We start from the raw sequence: 5,096 nt of genomic DNA, 5'->3' as shown, positions 1-5,096 counted from the left end.
AGAGGAGAATGTTATTGTGCTATTTGGTACCTAGTACACAAGTATCTAACTGCTTCAGACAAAACAAAAGGTATGGATTTAAGATGACAACCTATATTTGAAATACGTAATAAAGCACTTACCTTATAATTGTGCTATGTAGGTGTGATGCTGTAAAAAGAAGTACTGTATCATATCATTTAATTTTTACAAAGCCTTCTTTAAGGAAGACATAATTCAAACACGGAATATTTGTCATTTCGCCACACATATGTTAAGTTTATCACTATGAAGTTTACATGTTAGAACTCGAAGTCTAGGGATGTTTCACTTCCAAGATATATATGCTCTCCATCTTAGACAAACCAGCGAGGTGAACTAGCTCACTCTGGGCCATTGTGTTAAGTGGTACTCTACACCAGACTCAATCTGGTGCTGAAAGCGTGTCAGGCAAACCAGTCAATAAATATCCTTTCAGGCTTATAACATACAAGATTATCTTTTAATTTCCAGAGGGTACAAAAAATCAAGTTCAAGCTAGAGTTTGGACAGACAAGTAAAGATGTATGAAAAAACAAAAGAGTTCATGTTTATGTTGAATATATGCAAAACACAAACTTCAACTTTGAAAGTTCTAAGGAGAAAGACTTCAAAGAAGGACTTATTGAGCAAGCTTCATCTTCCTCTGTAGTTAAATACCTATCTTATTTTAACACAAATGTATATGCTGACACATTTAGACAGCACTCAGAGGAGTGAAACTTATCCCCTTCACTCTTCTTTCTTTTAGGTCCATTTTAGGTCCAGGAATAGCAAATATATCCCACAGAGGCCACGTCTTCCTCTATAGCCCACAGAGAAATCTTCCTAAATCTGCCCCTGCAGTAGCATCCACCAAGGCTGATCAGCACTGGCAGGCCAGGTGTAACGGGGAGTGTAAGTACCCTGATCAGACAAGGCTACACCCCAAAGTTCAGCAGACAGCTTGGTTCACAAAAGGTGTCTAATAAAAATGAGCTTATACAGTTAGTCACAAAGTCAAAAATTGTGCTGTTGGCTAGGTAGGAATCTTCTCTTACTACGTTTTGCTGCTGTCCAGGCCCAGGAGGGCCACTCCCGGGGTAGGCTTGCCAAGAGTTCAAGGGAACCAGCCAGGGGCAGCCACTACTGAAGACTGACAAGGCATAAAGAAGTAGGAGCCTTCTGAGTGGAGAGGGCAGGCCTGAAACCAAGAGCAAAACTAACACCTGAAGAGCAACTTAAGCTGCCTGAACTCTGAGGGAAGGGACTTCTCCCTCTACGGGAGCTCCATTGATTTATAAAAAGCAACCTGCTAGTGTGTAGACAAAGAGCAACAACAGAATAAGTACCATGTACCTTCTATCCAGGTCAAGAAATAGAACATCAATGTTCCCAGAAGCCATTGTGTGACTGAACGCCCACCCTCTCTGTTCCCCTCAGAGGTGATCACTATCCTCAGGTCCTTTGTAGTCTCATCAGGCTTTGTTTTTGTTTCTGTTTTGTCTTTATGACCAAAGTGTCTCTCTGCTTGAACATTTACAATGGAATATTATATGTGCTTTTGTAACTCGCCTTTGTTCAAGTTTATATGAGAGCGTCCATGCCCATGGGTGTTCTGAAGTTGATTCTTTTTCCCCACAGTGTAGTATTTTCCTACAGAAGCATTCCATACTTATCTATGCATCATACTGTCTATAAGCATTTAGAGTTACTGGTGTTGTCCTATTAGGAGCAAGATGCTTATTAGCATTCTGGCAGCTGCTGCCTCTTAGTGTGTAGGCAACTTCTACCTACTGAAAGAATGGCTACTTCATCATTAGGACTCTACTATGCAATGCAATCTGTTCCTCAACAGAGCTGGTACAGTTTCACACTCAACCTCTCTACACCTTTGGAAGCTTCCTTATGATCAGTCTTTCTATGAGCTTCATAGACTTGCTCTATGATATTAAATAGCATTTGTTTCTTTATTTTGTCCATTTCTTCTATTGAATCGCTTTTTTTTCCTGATTAATTAGTGGAGGTTCTTCCTCTATTCAGGATACTAATTTCTTGTTAGCTAGCCCGAGTTCTGAAAACATTTTTCTCAGTTACTGGCTTCTTCTGTTGCTCTCATGATAATGTCTATTGATGTCTCTAAGTGAGATGATGTTGGTTGTTTGGGCAGAGGGGAGAGAGAGCTTACTAGGGAACACCAGAAGCTTTGGGTAAGGATAGTTACAACAGCAAGATATTGTGGAGAAAAGAGTCTATTCTGACACAAGATTAGAAAAAGCTGAGGTGGTCAGAATTTAAATAGAAGTTACAGTGACACCAAATTATAGCCAGACTTTCTCTTCTAAAAGCCAGATCCTACTATTTTTCTTTGAATGTAGTGTTTGCTAACATTTTTCAAGTTCACTATATGAGGTATGTGCAGCATATTTTTTAGGAAATAAAACTATGTCTCTTGACTCCCCAAAACCATAAACAAAGAAACATTTTTTTCTTCATAAGCACTCTGTATCAGAAATTCTGTTATAGTAACAAAGCTAGCTAATATACAGAGACATCCAACTCAATCTCCTTCAATCTCATTACGTGTTGTTAATCTCATTCTGAAGGTTAGTTTTCCATTAACTTTTTATATTCATCCCACTGACCTGCCTCACATTGACCTTTTGCCTAGCATGCTTTGCCTTTCCTAGGGCACCACCATGTATAATAGGGCACCACCATGTGCAATAGTTGAAATCAACAGTACATAGTCTTTATAGATTCCATCTTTGTATCAACCTTCCTTTTTTATTTTATTTTATTTATTTATTTATTTATTTATTTGTCTTTTTGAGTCAGCGTCTCCCTATAACCCCAGCTGGCCTGGAACTCACTATGTAGACCATGCTGGCCTCAGCCTCACAGAGATCTGCCTACCTCTACCTCCTAAATGCTGAAATTAAAAGTATGTGCTACCACCAGCTCGGGCTTGGGCTCACCTACCAGAGCCCCCTCCCCCAGCTGAGCTACTGTAGGGCTCCTCTCCCACCCTCCTCCCAGCAGCTCCGCAGCCCCGGGGCAGTTCTGCTGCCGGCCTCCCCCAGCTCCGCCCTGCCTGAGCCCCCCAGCCATGAACCTCTTCTGATTCCTGGGAGACCTCTCCCACCTCCTAGCCATCATCTTGCTACTGCTCAAAATCTGGAAGTCCCGATCATGTCTGGGGATTTCAGGGAAGAGCCAGGTTCTGTTTGCCGTAGTGTTCACTGCCCACTGCTTGGACCTGTTCACCAACTACATCTCACTCTACATGTAACACCTGCATGAAGGTAGTCTACATAGCTTGTTCCTTTACCACTGTGTGGATGATCTACAGCAAGTTCAAAGCTACTTATGATGGTAACCATGACACGTTCCGGGTGGAGTTCCTTGTTGTTCCCACAGCCATTCTGGCATTCCTGGTCAATCATGATTTCACCCCTCTGGAGATCCTCTGGACCTTCTCCATCTACCTGGAGTCAGTGGCCATCTTGCCACAGCTGTTTATGGTGAGCAAGACAGGCAAGGCGGAGACCATCACCAGCCACTACTTGTTTGCACTTGGTGTCTACCGTACACTCTCTCTCTTCGACTGGATCTGGCACCACCACTTCGAAGGTTTCTTCGACTTCATTGCCATCGTGGCCGGCCTTGTCCAGACAGTTCTCTACTGCGATTTCTTCTACCTCTATATCACCAAAGCCCTAAAGGGGAAGAAGCTAAGCTTGCCAGCATAGCCCTGGCCTTATCAGCCTTCTCTGAGGCAGGGCAGGAGGCAGAGGAGGGCTGCCCAAGACCAAGAGCCTTCCCATCCAGGGATGACTTTTTAAAGAGCCCACCCCTCCCCGCTCCCCACTCCCTCCTGTTGGGTTTCGGGGGCGGTGGAGGACCCATATTTTGGGGAGCTCAGGACCTGAGCTGTTTGTAGCTTTTTGCCTTTCAAAGAATAAAACAAATCTTTCCACTATTTAGTCTTTGATTCTGAGGACTTTTTTCTCTTCTACTTTGGCCCTGATTTTTATAAAATGTATTTCAAGTGTCCTCTGGATCAGGGCCAGCCAGAGGTCTTCTCCCTTCTCCAAGCCCCTCAGCTCCTTCCCAGATCTCACGCAAGCCCCATGGTTGCCAAACACTATGTCTGCTGATGCCTGCCTACCCAGCTTTGATCACACCTTCCCTCCACCCAGGTTCCTGGATTGGGGGGTGGTAGGTGGAAAGATTAATTAGGATCTCCCTGAGTTTTCATAATTTCCTCTGGAATTTGTTGGCTTTGGGGGATGGTGGGTTGTCCTGGTTTTTGACAAATTATGGGAAGCTATGGGCTGGGGCTTGGGAAGGAGGCTGGCCTGAAGATCACCATGCTCTAACATCATGTTTTTGCACAAAATTTGATGGTTGATTCTTTGTTCTCTTGAAATAAACAAAGGAAAATTTAAAAAAAATATAGGTGCTACCATACCTGGTTTTGTATCATCTCTTCAATCTGCTCACCCACTGAAGGACATTTCATTGGCCCCAAGTTCTAAAAATAAAGTTGCTTTATGCTATTTTGTTTTGTCTGTTTTCAACTTACTTGAATAAATTTCAAGGTGTACAGCTGCTAGATTGTATGATAAGAGTATTTATTTTTGTAAGTAATTGCAAAATGACTTTCAAAGAGGCCGAGCCCTCTTCTCTTCCCTACAGCAGTGAATGTGAGCTGATGCATCCTCTGCTGAATGATGTCCTTGGTTTTCTTTACAGCCATTCTAAGGCCAACCTCCCACCACTCACCCATTGTTTATGTCTAGGAACTTTTTTTTTTCATAATTAATTGTATTCTCTAACTGTAAGCTTTGCTAAACTCTTTACCAGAGAGTTGTTAGCAAATTTTATAACCTCATAAATTTATGTGGGAAAGCAAAAAGTAAATAATAATCAAGATAATTTTGTGAAAAAAGAATCACTTCACTGGACATGGTGGTACACACCTTTAATCCCAGCACTTAGGAGGCAGAGGCAGGTACATCTCTGTGAGTTCAAGGGCAGCCTGGTCTACATAGTGAGTTCCAGGCCAGCTGAGGCTACAGGGAGACCCTGTCTCA

At 42.7% G+C, this 5,096-nt stretch overlaps 1 pseudogene across 1 annotated transcript; it reads left to right on the top strand.

The window, feature by feature from the left end:
• The first annotated feature begins 3,106 nt into the window (after window positions 1-3,106).
• Window positions 3,107-3,879, top strand: LOC103751708 (annotated as a pseudogene). The gene has a single exon (XR_001872094.2). The product of XR_001872094.2 is annotated as an ER lumen protein-retaining receptor 1 pseudogene (transcript).
• The last annotated feature ends 1,217 nt before the right edge of the window (window positions 3,880-5,096 follow it).

Source organism: Nannospalax galili, unplaced genomic scaffold (genome assembly GCF_000622305.1).
Source record: "Nannospalax galili isolate Female #2095 unplaced genomic scaffold, S.galili_v1.0 scaffold187, whole genome shotgun sequence".
NCBI lineage: Eukaryota > Metazoa > Chordata > Mammalia > Rodentia > Spalacidae > Nannospalax > Nannospalax galili.
The sequence above is the reverse complement of the archived record's forward strand: the minus strand, read 5'-3'. Positions and strand labels throughout refer to the sequence as shown.